The sequence below is a fragment of the Halichoerus grypus genome, chromosome 11, assembly GCF_964656455.1.
Source record: "Halichoerus grypus chromosome 11, mHalGry1.hap1.1, whole genome shotgun sequence".
NCBI lineage: Eukaryota > Metazoa > Chordata > Mammalia > Carnivora > Phocidae > Halichoerus > Halichoerus grypus.
Window position 1 is genome coordinate 46170184 of NC_135722.1, and position 11950 is coordinate 46182133.

The 11950-nt window shown below is 55.8% G+C and overlaps 1 long non-coding RNA gene across 1 annotated transcript; it reads right to left on the reverse strand.

Moving 5' to 3' along the window:
* Positions 1-5438: 5438 nt before the first annotated feature.
* On the reverse strand, positions 5439-10139 carry LOC118520645 (uncharacterized). The gene is made up of 2 exons (XR_013442437.1): positions 9858-10139; positions 5439-5734 (listed from the first exon to the last, which is right to left on the reverse strand). It is a non-coding gene; the product is annotated as an uncharacterized LOC118520645 (long non-coding RNA).
* Positions 10140-11950: the final 1811 nt, after the last annotated feature.

Consider the following 11950-nt stretch of genomic DNA (forward strand, 5'->3'; position numbering starts at 1 on the left):
CATTCAGGATTTATGTATGAGACTAAACGTTCAAGGGTGAAACGGCCCGTTGCGGGCCTTGCTTACGAGGTCAGTAGACACACTGGACTCACTGGCCTGCACTTCGGGGCTCTGGACACACCGCCGCCGGGTTGAGGTAAGAGACCTGAAGCCACTCTCCCCGCCCTGTGCCTTTCATGAGCAGTGTGCGGTTGGTGGGGTCCTGTACGTCTTCTGGGTCACAGGTTTGCTACCTATGGTATGTGGCCATTTGTGAGAACTTTAGGCAGGATAACCTGAACTCTAGTCGGGTGGCTGGCTTTTCCGTTCCAGGAAATCGTTAGCACAAATGAAGGATCGGCGATTTCAGTTCTGGACAACGCTTCTTCTAGTTAAACCCTTGAGTTCACCTTGGGGACTGTAGCTACATCTCCACATGGAGCCAACAGAATGCAGCTTCTCACCTCAGGGCTGAACCGCTAAGTCTTTTGATATCCAGGAGCCCTCTGTGAGCCAGGCAGAACGGCCCCCGGAGCCTTCAGATTCCCTCAGTCTAGAGGCTCAGGTGATCCAGGCGGGGGTCCTCAGGCTTCACTGGTCCCAGGGTTCTGCCCCCGCCCCTCAAATAGCTGTGTCCCTGAAATTCAATCACAAGGGAAACCACTGAGATTGGGGGTTCAGCACAAGAATATCCAGATGCCCTTCATTCCTCAGGTCTTAGCTGTGAGGGGGAGAAGAGCACTGGATTCCAAGGAAAAAAGACTACGGCCTGGCCCCTTGTAAGAAGCCTATCCGCCACCCCTCACCTGTGGCTCCTGTGACAAAGCCTTTCTACAGCTGGGCTCTTGAAAGAGGCAGATCTTGAAAGGAGCGCATTGTGCAGGTCCTGCTCCCTAAACCCTGAGCCCAAGTTCTTTAGTCTCAGTTCCCAAAGCCCTCCACCCAGTGGCCTCCATTCCAGAGCTAGAGCTTAAACTGTTAATGGCCCGGCACGTTTGCTTCTCAACAGAAATTGACATTTCTAGATATTTCATTGGGGGTTCTCTTAAGAGTTATTAAGTAACCCCATCATCCCATAAAGAATTTCTGAACAATGTCAAGCTGGTAACAAGCAACAGCAACTGGAGCTATGAATTAAGCAAAGAATAAGGCAGTATTGATGAAGAGAGAGGGCTTCGAGCAGCACTGTCAAATAGATACAAATGCAAGCCATATAATGTATCTTTTTTAAAGTAAAAAGAAATAGATGGAATTGATTTTAATAATATTTCATCTTATTTTTTATATATTTTACTTAACCCAGTATATCAAAAATATTATTTCAACATGTAATCAATCCAAAAAATTATTAATGCTATATCCTCATGCAGTTGACTCATTTCCCTTAGCCCCACTCAGGCTCAATCCCAGAGGTAGTATTTCCATCTTATGGACTGCTGCCAGGCCCATCCGTTTTGAGTACGTGATGCATCCAACAGAACCCAGATCATAATGGACAGTTTCAGATGTCCCTTTTGGTGTACGGTGGTCAAGTGTTCTGTCTCTACCAGAGCCTGGTAACACGCTAGAAACTGTTTCTCAGAAGGTGTGTAATGCGCTGTTGCTGATAGCGCGGCCCTGCCGTGGCCTCCCAGGGGCCTGCTTCGGGATTCTCCCACCGGGACTTGCCATGAGCTCTGTACTCCATCTTTCCCCGTCCCCATTGCCGACACTCCCAACACCTCCAGCTTCCAGGCACGGTAGCCTGGCCCTGTTGCAGAGCCTCTGTTGTGGGACCCACCTGCAGCCGGCAGCTCTACACCTCACCCAGGATACTGTGTTGTCCCTGAGCCCAAAGACACTGTGCTTTCCTCACGGCGGCAAGAGATACAAGATACGACAATTTCTCTTACTTTTTACTTTCACTTTCTTTCCCTGGCCACTGAACCCCTTAAAAACTTCATTAAAGGGGCAGGTCCTTAAATCTTCATCGGTTTTCTATGCTACACTCTGGAGTGTGTGTGACTGCGCCACGGCCTCCAGGAGAGGACACCTCTTACTCATCCTGCCTGATCAGCACGGGGTCATGGATGTAATGGGTCAATGTGGTGTTCTGTGGGATATCCACATGGCCCTGATCTCTTGAGATGACATTAAGAGGGCAAGGCAGTTTACACAACCCTGAGGCAAAACTGTAAATGAGTATTATTGTCTATCCCATGTGATTATGAACTGTTTCTGATCCCCTTTTCTAATTGGAATGGAAAAGAACACATTGACCAAATGACTGCAGACCACATACCTAGGGCCTTACTAATCAGCTCTAGCAGTGATCCCATGTCTGGCACAGCATCAGCGAGCGCGGCTCCTCCTTGGTGCAGCCAGAGGCAGTCCAGCTAGTCCTCGTCCGGGATCTGTCGGATTCACGCAGAGGTCAGGTGGGTGACTTAAATGGAGAAACAGTAGGGACCACCACCCCTTCATCCTTGAAGTTGTTAATGGTGGCATTACTTTCTGCCATATCCCCTGGTATGAGATTTTTTTATTTACTATTTGGGGCAAGGCAAGGGAGCCGGGAGAAAGCAGTTTCAGAAGCTTGCACTTGGCTTTCTCTACTATGATTGCTCCCACGAAGTAAGCCAGTGACCTGATGTGGGGGTCACTGCCCCTGTCAGAGCACGTGAGTTCTGACTAAGCACTCAGGTACAAGGGACTGGTGGCAGCTTCGGACCCAGCCAGACCTTAGCCGTGACTCCCCTCTTCCCTGACCTCCAGGGGCCCCATTCTGAAAAAGGGCCCATGACGATGCTTTGAGTCTCAGGTGCTCATGTCAGCTAAAACTCCAGTGTCTACTAGTCCCTTTTCTCTAGTGAACAGTCACCCAAATAAACAGTTTTCTCTGGGAGAAAACTTTAGGAATCACCGTACATACTTGCTGCACTTTTGCAAGGTCCTTCCTCCTAGACCCCTGATCCCTCTTTAGACTATGGGTTCCAGATCTGCAAATTGGCTCAGGCCTGGGAACTGAGCAGGGGACCAAGGCTTTCCATTGTGCCTGCCCCCTGCACCTCCATTCCTGTCTGCTTTTTTCATTGTAGTTATTAAGCAGAGCCTTACTGGCTGTCGGTTTGCCCGTAGGGACACCATGCTCCATGTGCCTTCTCCACAGCTTTCTGTGGGTTGCCTACCCTTGCCTACCCCTCCGCCATTACTGGCCTTACATAATATATCCATTCCAGCACACCCACTTCTGCCAGCTTCTTTTATTTCTTCTTCACCATCTGCCAGGAAAACTCGGGTATTTCCATTTCACTGAGTATTGGCCACTGCTTTTTCCAGACTTCTAAGAGCCACCCCCAGCAGAATCTGCCCTATCGCCTCGTGTCCCATCCAGCGTATTAAATCTGTGTCTCAAGAAAGTGCCCCCAAATCCATGAATTCTTGCTTATCCAGTCTTACATTCCAGCCCCCTTAATCAAGCATTCCCAAAATCCAATTCCAGGAGCATTCCTCTAGCTCCTGCCAGCGTCTGTCTGTGGTAGTTACTATTCTTTCATGTATACTCTCTTTCCTTCACTAGCAGGCCCCGTATGTCCCCAGCTGGATTATTCTGGAATTCAACCCCTAATTACGGTCCTTGGCTAGCAGGGGAGAAAGTGGGGGCCACTCCCGAGAAGGTACCTGTTGCCCGGCAGGAGTGAGGCCTCTGTGGCATCCGTGAGCACAGCAGAGGTGCTGGCTCTTAGGAGGAGGGGGGGGCAACTCTGTAAGCCTAGAGGGTCAGGAAGGCTGCAGCACCCGCATCCTCCGGGGCCTCCATCCTGATGTCTTTATCTCACATTGCAGGGTTCCAGACTTTCCCCACCAGGGCCTGACCTTCACATAACTACCTTGGCTGAGCATTCATACTTATCTGTGCAACTCTTATCTTCAGCCTGCCACTCAGCTATGTCTGTCCTCCACTGCCAGAGATAAGTGCTTCTTTGTCAGCTTCCATGGAGGCTTGCAGGCTGGCACACTTGCCCAGCAACTGCTTGTCCGTGGCCGGTGGTCCTTCTGCAGACCATCAGCCTGCACTCACGGTAACCAGCCAATTTGGGGGGCATTGTTCCACCCCCCCCGCCTTATTTTTTAAATGCCTGGATGATCACACCTACCATAACATTCCCCTCCCCTAGGAAGTTTCCCGGGGTCCTCACCAGTGAACTCTTTAGCATTTGAGCCACTACCTGGCTCTAGGGACTACCTGGGGCCCCATCAACCAGGATGGCATCCTCTTCCCCATCCCCTCTGAGACAGTCCCAAATCCCCATCTTGCCACTGTTTCCTCGGACCACTTGTGGTGGTCCCGATCCTTCTACAAAGATAGGACTCGCTATGTGCAAAAGACTTACAGGGGGGAACATGCATGAGGGAAGATGAGCAGGGCACAGTTCGGCGGCAGGTTGGGATGTAGGTTTGACCCCTGTGAACAAGAGACAGAAGGATGGAAGGTGGAATGGAAGAGTCTGAGGCTGCAGTTCGGATCTAAAAGGAGCAAGGCCAACGGGGAGCCCTTGTGCCAAGACCGTCTGTCAGAGAAACCTTGTATCTCCCAAGAAGGAACCCACCTTAGTCATTGGCCGAGAGCAGCCTGTGGGCCTCAGCGCAAACCCTGAGGATATCAGAGCGCAGCCACAGGGGCCAGTCTGAAATCTGAGAGGTGCATTTTCACGGCCACCACCCAGGTTCTAGGGGTTTCTCTCCATTGGAGCTCTAGACCCAAAGGAACAAAGGTGTCTGCATTTCCCACCTGACGGCAGTATGTACAGAAGCTCCCAGCTCTGTCACGTACTAGCTTTTTTGGCCTAACTTCTCTAGCCTTATATTCCTCACCTATAAAATGGGAATAGAAGTTGTGATGATATGTATGAAAGTACCCAGCACAAATGAATTCTCAATATATCATTTGATTGAATCAGATTTATTCAAATATGTTAACAAACACCTAGTACAGGCTGGGTCCCGAGGAGTCTCTGGATGAGTAAGAGACAGACATGCCCAAAGAGTCAGAAAGAGACAGACCGTCTGTGGTGTGCAGAATAATGCCCACCACCCCCGAACACATCCACGGCCACATCCCCAGAATTTGTGAACATGCTACCTGATGCGGCAAAGGAGAATTAAGGTTGCAGATGAAATTAAGTCTGCGGGAATCAGCTGACCTCAAGAGATCTTCCTGACGCGCCCAGCGTCATCACAAATGTCCTTGTAAGTGGAGGAAGGAGGCGGAAGTGAGTGGCAGAGAGACGCAACACAAGAGACATGGCCAGTCACTGCAGGCTTTGGAGATGGAAGGGGCCAAGGAATGTGGGCAGCCTCTGGAAGCTGGAAAAGGCAAGAAAACATCCTCCCTCAAAGCCTCCAGAAGGAATGCAGCCCTGCGAACACCTGGAGGTTTGCCCAGTGAGACCCATTTGGACTTCAGACCTTCAGAACCGTAAGATAATAAATCTGGGTTTTTTATTTTGTTACATAAGTTAACACATTTATTACAGGCTAGCGATGTTTCAAATGGTGGAGCTTCTACTGGTCTTTCAACTCCTCAGTCTTCAGATGGCGGACTTTACTGTGATGGCAGGAATGGTTCTGTGGGTCCAGGCACCACCTGTCTTAGGTTTTCAGGCGCGAACCCCGACGCCAGATCCCCGCAGCTCGTCTCTTTGTCTTGGTTTTGCCACAGGAGGAACAGGTGTACTTGGCATGCTGGCTTATTTCAGCTTTCCTCACCATTTTCCTGAGGGAGGCACCACAACAGATCCCACATTTAGCAGCAATCCTGCCCTTCTTGGTGCGCTTAGCCATGTTACCACGGACGACAGACGAGGGCATGCCTGCTCACACACGTGCCCACCCTAGTGACACAGGCCCACCTGTCACCTACAGTCCACCTGTTTCTGGCGACCTCTCTCAACATCCACATTTCCTAGGGGCAGCTGAGTTTGGCAGGTGGGGTTGGGGGTCCCTGCTGTGACCCCATCACTAGAGGCCTCACCAGTGGGAGGCAGCTGGAGGTCATTTCACTGTGGGGGCTTCAGTAGGCGAAGTGCCAGGGCAAGCCTGACCGGGCGCGCGTTTCCCCAAAACCTCCCGCTGTGGGATGGAGCCTACCATGAACGGGGCAGTCACCCAAAACCACAGAGGGTCCCATTATTCATTCAGTCAGTACATTTATTGCTACTTGCTGTGTGAGTGCCTGTTCCGAGACTACTTTGGACCCCAAGTCAAAGAAGCCATTACGCACACCTGCAAGGTCAGCTGTGCAGGTGGGGACAGCTAGGGGCCGGCAGAAAAATGGGAGGAGACCCTAGCCCAGCCCTGGGGCGTCAGAGAAGACCTTCCAGCATGAAAAACTGACATGACTGGAGTCATTTGAAAACAGGGTCAGGAGAATCCGCCTCACCTGCCCGTGTTTGACCCGGGCAACACGCCTGTTGTTTGCAATCGTCCACAGAGTCAACAGGACAGCAGGCCTCCTGGCCATAAAGCTGTTGGCTGTGGGCTTCGGGAAGACGGAGCAGGTCACTAAAGCATACCAGGAATAGTTCTGTCTGTTAACCCGATAGTCAATCAGTGTGCACCCCACAGCGGTGCGGCCTGACAGCACTGAGTCACGAATCCCCCCCTTCTTCTCTCTGGTGAAGCCCCTTGCTCTCGTCCGAAGGCAGGACACTTCTCTGGTTACAGCCAGAGTCTGTGCCCCCCACACTGCAATTCTTGGGTCCCAAATACACACTCGTTTGCCTCTTGTTGTGGCTCTTTATTTTCAGGTTAACACCTGAATACATGACGTGGAGGCTAAGTCTTAGGACAAGAAGGAGCTAGTTGGGCAAAGGGGAAGGGAGGAGGGCAAGGAAAGGCAGTTAAGCCAGGACGGGACATGTGTTTAGAAAGCTCTGCCTGGTGAAGATGCGCAGGGGGATTGGGAAGGGGGGTGCAGCCAGGGGCTGTTGTGGTTGTTCAGATCTGAGAAGGCAGGCAGCAGGGCTGGAGAGACATTCCTGAGGTGGCATGTGTAGAGGGGCCTACCTGCTGGGGACAGTGGGGAGAGAGGGGAGAGGGACAGGACTGTCAGGTTGGTGCCCGAGAGACCTGAAAACGGCCACAGCCTCCGAGTCCAGTGGAGGAAAGACGGCCGGGCAGACAGCAGAAGCCCGGGCCCTGGCCCCACGGGCAGGCCGCACACTTCCACAGGGGCCCTGCTGGGGGGGTGGGGGGGGCAGCACTGCCAGGCTCTGGGAGGGCTAGTGTCCCACAGCGTCAGGCAGGCGGCCCCCTACCCAAGTCACAGACACACGGTGCGACTTGATGGAGAGAAATCGAGTAGCCACTCCGCTCTGCAGCTGAGGGCTCCCTGCTTTGGAGAGAGAGGTCAGATGCCCAGGTCGGACGGTAGTGTCTGATGGAGACGGGCTTGAACCCAGGCCTGAGCGACTATGTCCCGCTCTCACCCTCCCCAGCCATCATCCTTCAACCAGGCCAGTCTTGGCACCAGAGAAAGGAGATTAGCGGGGACCCGTGACCTCCACCTCTCACCCAGCCAGGCCAGGCCACTTAGAGGGCCATCCAAGGCCAGGAGCACACTGCCATGACATCACCCTCCTGGGGACTTGACCAGGACATCAAGTTTCCTCTGCGGGTGGAATGAGCTAGGGCCTCCAGGAGAGGACAGAGGGGCCCAAAGCTGACTCAGCACCCTTACATTCTCTCCACACAGGCCACACACCCCACAGACCACCTGAGAAGCATATATCCCGGTCTGGAAGCGCGGGTTCCTGCCTCCCTGCCAAGAAGAGCACAGGCCTAGCCCAGCTCGTCCCCCACTGTCACACAGCTCAGCAAAGCTGGGCCTTCCAGGAAACGCACGCCTGGCCCGAAGAAATAAGAGTTCAGGGCTTAGAACAGGGACGCTCATGTGATCCTGCTGAGAGCTGGTCCTGTCTGAGCCTGTTTCCTCATCCGAAATATGAAGCTGGGCTCATTTACCCCAAAGCTTCAGCAGCTGTGACGCTCTTTCTGTGTCTGCTCTACAGTCTCTGGCCCCATCCCAGCTGAAGGGTTGGACACCAGATGCCTGGTCCCTGCAGAGAGCCCCCGACTCTGGCCTCGGAGATCCACCTCCTCACTCCCCGCAGGTCCCCCGAGGTTCGAGGTTCAGTGCAGCCCCAGCCAGAGGAATGTGAGCCATTCCCGGCATCTCCTCCCCTGTGGCCAGCCCAGAGAGGGTCTGGGGCCTCTGGGCCATTCTGACAGGAAATTAGCTGGGCCTGGCCTTCCCCACTACCAGCTGCTCTGCTGACCCTGACCCCGTGTTTTCTGAAACCCGATACTGCAAATTTCAGAGCCTCCTCTCCATTCCCAAGGAGGCCTGGGTGCGCTCTGTGTCTAACCTCCAGCCTGCATGAGGCTTAGCCTTCCTGCCCTGGGAACTCCAGCCCTGCCGTGACCCTCAGCAGGCCCTACTCTCTCTAGGAGACTGGTGTCCCCATGTCTGAGGCTTCAGGCAGAGCCCATGTGCAGAGTGCCTACAACATGGAAAATGGCTTAGAGGGAGGCAAGTGGGAAGGGATGTGGAGAGACCACGTTAGGGGCTGTTGTGGTCCAGCGGATGAGTGGCCGTGGTTAGGATTAGGAAGGGGCAGTGAAGATGTGAAGAACTGGGCAGAGCCCAGAGCTATGGAGGCAACAGGAAGAAGGGGGGGCAGGCAGTTGTTAGCCTGGCCATGGAGGCTGCAGGGAGAGGTGTCCGAGGCCCCTTAGTTTCCTGAGTTGCAAAGCCTCTTGGGGAGACAGGGAGCACCAGGGGCTGAGCAGCCCTGTCGCGGAGGAGAAAGGGCCCCAAGTTTGCCTTGGATCATACAGGCTAAGGTGACTTTCAGATGTCCTAGTGAGCATTTGGATACAGAGAGGAATGAGCTGGAAATGCACACTAGGGAGGCAGGAAAGTCGATGGTAACCCAAGCTGAGAGGCGGACAGGGGTGCCACAGGCGGGAGTTCAGAGAAGAGAGCCAGCCTGCGCCCAAGGACACTAATGCTGAGTGGCCTGTGCGGGGTGGACCCGGAGGGAGCGGCGAGGAGCGGCCGAGAAGATGCAGGAACCACCCAAGAATGCTGCGCCTGCAAGGAACAGAGAAGGGCGGTTCAAGGGGCCAGTGCTGGAAGCTGCTGGACGACTGGGAAGAGGAGGGTCCTGGGTCACTGACGACTTCAGGGCGCGCGCTCTAGGGGAGTGAGGGGCCGATTAGGCAGGCTGCAGTGGGCTGGGAGGCCGTGAGAGGTGAGCAGCAGAGCGGCGTGGGGAGAACTGCCCTGTGCAGCGGCAGGGGGGCTGTGGAGTCAGACAGGATCTGGCTTGTTCGCGTTTAGGGCGAGCGAGACGCGAGCGTGTTTACACGTAGCCGCCGAGGGCCCTGCCACCGAGGCGTTGATAATAGCCGCGAAAGCAGGGACGACCCCCAGAAAGGTGGCCTGGAGCCCGCCGGGGCCTTGCGAAGGCGACTCCGCGCCTCAGGGGCCGAGCGAGAGGAAGGTGCGAGGGCGGCCGCCGCGGGGCGCTGTCCTCTCCCCCCCGCCAGCCCCCCGCCACGCTGCCCGGGCTCCCCGCCGCCCCCGCCCCCGCCCCCGCCCCGCGCACGCACGCACACGCACACGCACGCACGCGCGTCTTAAAGCTTGGGGAGCCCGGCATAAAACTCGGCTCCTAACGGGTCGTCTGTGCTGGGGGTGACGGACGTAGACGGTCGACTACACACACGCTTCTCGTCGGGGTGTGGGTTTCCCTGAGAAGTCGGGTCGCGTCCAGCGCCAGGTTCCATCCCGAGCGACGGCAAGCTACTGTTGCACTGAGCTTTCCACTCACGGGTTTTCCACGAAGCCCGCCGTTCGCCTCTGCCTGGAAAGAGCCGGGAGCCAGCGCCGCCGCGAGCAGCGCCCTCGTCCCCGCGTCCCCGCGCTAAGCCCCCGCTCCCGGAGACACGGGCAGGCGCCGGTGCCGAAGGGCGGAGCTGGATGGCCACGTCGCACCCCGGCCCTCCCTGTGCGCAGCGGAGCTGAGCGGGGCACGTCACCCGGGGCGGCACGGAGACACCGGTGGTGAGCGGGAGCCTCGCCGTTCCCGAGCTCTCCGCGGCTCCTGCCAGCACCCGCTCTGGCTGCAGACACGCTCTCACCCAGTGTCTCGTGGTTTCCTTCCAGCCTCTCGGCCACTCCGCCCAGGGCGCCCGTGCTGCCTGTTGCCCCCAACCGCCCCGGACCCCGTCTTTTCTCTGCCGCTTCGCTGGACGGCTGGCGCTGAGTGCCGCCTCATCGTCGTCGCAACTCAGGCCGAAGGCGCTTCGCGAGCCCCGGCTGCCTCCGGACGCCCCCACCCGAGCACGCAGAGGCGCCCTGCCCGTGTGACAGGTGCACCTCCTCTCCCTGCACTCCCTGCCCGCCGAAGCAGCAGCCTTGCTTCTCTTCCTCGGAAACGGGAACTCCTCACACTTGCCCTGGCCACAGGCTGAGTCGTCCTCGACGGAATGTTCCCTGCTCTCACACCTACAGCCGACCCAACTTCAAAGTACACCCTCAACCTGTCCACTTGTCACCTTCGCCACCGCCAGCCTGGCCCACCTCTCACCTGGGCTTGTGCAGGAGCGCCCTCAGCAGTCTTCCACCCAACAGTGGCTAGGGGGCCCCTAGAAATGAAAGCTCAGGGCATCCTCTGTCCAGCCCCCCCCCCCCCCCCCCGCCCCGTGCCATTCCCTCTTCCTTGGTCTGGACCTTACAACAGCTTACAAAACCTGTGGCAACCCCTCCCTCTGCGCCCGTCCGGCCTCTTCTCGGGCCATGGGCCCTTTGCTCATCTGCACCAGCCGCCACCACCACACCTGTGCTGCCCTCTTCCTAGGACACTCCTCCCGCAGACTTGGCTGAGCTCACCCCTCACTTCCCTCCGCTCTCCGCCCAGAGACGCTCCGCGGCATGTGCGCATGTGCGTGACAGCCCCCAGCCCGGCCTTGGCCCCCCGCGCTCATCGCCCACTCTGCGGTGTCCACAGCATCGTCTCTCACGCTCAGCTGCCGGCCTGTCCCCGCCTCAGAGAGCAGGCTTCGTGAGGACTGTAACTTCCTGTTCGCAGTCTGCCTCTCAGCACATGGAAGCGTGGTCGAGGCACAAACATGCACATAAATAAGCACTAATAAAAACTTGTGGGTGGAGCAAGAGTAGCTGAGAGGATGGCCGCTGGGCACAGGGGAGGGCGCCCAACCAGCTGAGGGAGGATGGGAAGGACAGACTGAGAGACCCACAAAGGATGGAGAGAAGGGTGACCTTCCTGACCTGCCAGGTCCAACCTGCAGGAGGCTTGTATGTTGGTGAGGTCTGCAGCCGGTTTTATCCTCAACTGTCTGCCGCCTCTTTCCTGATGATACAGGTGTCTGTTCCTTGCAACCAAAATAGTCTTGACTCAAGCACTATCTTTCCACCCACCCTCCACATCTCCACCCTCCATCAAGCCTCCCAACCATCTAGACATCTAGTCATCTGTCTGCAAGTCAAACAGCCCACCAGGCCCTTCAACCGCAAGAGCGCCTGCCTGCCCGGGGTCCGCCCACCCACCTGTCAGAACCAACAACTGTCCCTCTACACGTCAGCCCCTCAAAACACACATGGTAGAGTGGGGCCAGATCATGAAGGGTCTTGAACACCAGCTAAACAGTGGGGAGCTATGGAAGAATTTTGAGCAGAAAAGTTATATAATCATCTGTATTTTAGAAATAGAACACTGGCAGTTGTGAAGAAGATGGATTAGAGGAGGAAATCTAAAGCAGGAAGACCGGTTGGGGTAATAATCCAATATTCCAGATGATGAAATAGGGCAGAAGGAGAGTGGCTAGGGAAAGGAAGCTTTGAGAAGACAGGGGAGCAGCCCTGGGAGCAGGCTTGCCCAGATGGGGGACCATCTAATGGGCC